Raw genomic sequence first — 2,500 nt, forward strand, 5'->3', positions numbered from 1 at the left:
ATTTTTGGCTGCGCGAGCGAGCAGCGAGCGGCGGACAGCGAGCGAAGCGAGAGGCAGCACCGTCCCTGCTATACGAAAGCCCCATCCAGCCCTGTGCCACCCGGGGGGTTCCAGGGTGCTGAGATGGCTGACGTTTTGCTCCGCTCACGACGGTCGCCGCGGCACGCAAGAACAGGCCAAAAACTGGCCAAAACAGCCCAAAAACGGGCCAAAACTGGCCATTTTTTGCTGCGCGAGCGAGCGGAGAGCGGCGAACAGCGAGCGAAGCGCGAGGCAGCACCGTCCCTGCTATACGAAAGCCCCATCCAGCCCTGTGCCACCCGGGGGGTTCCAGGGTGCTGAGATGGCTGACATTTTGCTCCGCTCACGACGGTCACCGCGCCACACAAGAACAGCCCAAAAACAGGCCAAAACAGCCCAAAAACGGGCCAAAACTGGCCATTTTTGGCTGCGCGAGCGAGCGGCGAGCGGCGAACAGCGAGCGAAGCGAGAGGCAGCACCGTCCCTGCTATACGAAAGCCCCATCCAGCCCTGTGCCACCCGGGGGGTTCCAGGGTGCTGAGATGGCTGACGTTTTGCTCCGCTCACGACGGTCACCGCACCACGCAAGAACAGGCCAAAAACTGGCCAAAACAGCCCAAAAACGGGCCAAAACTGGCCATTTTTGGCTGCGCGAGCGAGCGGCGAGCGGCGAACAGCGAGCGAAGCGAGAGGCAGCACCGTCCCTGCTATACGAAAGCCCCATCCAGCCCTGTGCCACCCGGGGGGTTCCAGGGTGCTGAGATGGCTGACGTTTTGCTCCGCTCTCGACGGTCACCGCGCAATGCAAGAACAGGCCAAAAACTGGCCAAAACGGCCCAAAAACGGGCCAAAACTGGCCATTTTTGGCTGCGCGAGCGGCGAGCGGCGGACAGCGAGCGAAGCGAGAGGCAGCACCGTCCCTGCTATACGAAAGCCCCATCCAGCCCTGTGCCACCCGGGGGGTTCCAGGGTGCTGAGATGGCTGACGTTTTGCTCCGCTCTCGACGGTCACCGCGCAATGCAAGAACAGGCCAAAAACTGGCCAAAACGGCCCAAAAACGGGCCAAAACTGGCCATTTTTGGCTGCGCGAGCGAGCGGCGAGCGGCGGACAGCGAGCGAAGCGAGAGGCAGCACCGTCCCTGCTATACGAAAGCCCCATCCAGCCCTGTGCCACCCGGGGGGTTCCAGGGTGCTGAGATGGCTGACGTTTTGCTCCGCTCTCGACGGTCACCGCGCAATGCAAGAACAGGCCAAAAACTGGCCAAAACGGCCCAAAAACGGGCCAAAACTGGCCATTTTTGGCTGCACGAGCGAGCGGCGAGCGGCGGACAGCGAGCGAAGCGAGAGGCAGCACCGTCCCTGCTATACGAAAGCCCCATCCAGCCCTGTGCCACCCGGGGGGTTCCAGGGTGCTGAGATGGCTGACGTTTTGCTCCGCTCTCGACGGTCACCGCGCAATGCAAGAACAGGCCAAAAACTGGCCAAAACGGCCCAAAAACGGGCCAAAACTGGCCATTTTTGGCTGCACGAGCGAGCGGCGAGCGGCGGACAGCGAGCGAAGCGAGAGGCAGCACCGTCCCTGCTATACGAAAGCCCCATCCAGCCCTGTGCCACCCGGGGGGTTCCAGGGTGCTGAGATGGCTGACGTTTTGCTCCGCTCTCGACGGTCACCGCGCAATGCAAGAACAGGCCAAAAACTGGCCAAAACGGCCCAAAAACGGGCCAAAACTGGCCATTTTTGGCTGCACGAGCGAGCGGCGAGCGGCGGACAGCGAGCGAAGCGAGAGGCAGCACCGTCCCTGCTATACGAAAGCCCCATCCAGCCCTGTGCCACCCGGGGGGTTCCAGGGTGCTGAGATGGCTGACGTTTTGCTCCGCTCTCGACGGTCACCGCGCAATGCAAGAACAGGCCAAAAACTGGCCAAAACGGCCCAAAAACGGGCCAAAACTGGCCATTTTTGGCTGCACGAGCGAGCGGCGAGCGGCGGACAGCGAGCGAAGCGAGAGGCAGCACCGTCCCTGCTATACGAAAGCCCCATCCAGCCCTGTGCCACCCGGGGGGTTCCAGGGTGCTGAGATGGCTGACGTTTTGCTCCGCTCTCGACGGTCACCGCGCAATGCAAGAACAGGCCAAAAACTGGCCAAAACGGCCCAAAAACGGGCCAAAACTGGCCATTTTTGGCTGCGCGAGCGAGCGGCGAGCGGCGGACAGCGAGCGAAGCGAGAGGCAGCACCGTCCCTGCTATATACGAAAGCCCCATCCAGCCCTGTGCCACCCGGGGGGTTCCAGGGTGCTGAGATGGCTGACGTTTTGCTCCGCTCACGACGGTCACCGCACCACGCAAGAACGGACCATAAACAGGCCAAAACAGCCCAAAAACGGGCCAAAACTGGTCATTTTTGGCTGCGCGAGCGAGCGGCGAGCGGCGAACAGCGAGCGAAGCGTGAGGCAGCACCGTCCCTGCTATACGAAAGCCC

This window comes from Musa acuminata, unplaced genomic scaffold, assembly GCF_036884655.1.
Source record: "Musa acuminata AAA Group cultivar baxijiao unplaced genomic scaffold, Cavendish_Baxijiao_AAA HiC_scaffold_357, whole genome shotgun sequence".
NCBI lineage: Eukaryota > Viridiplantae > Streptophyta > Magnoliopsida > Zingiberales > Musaceae > Musa > Musa acuminata.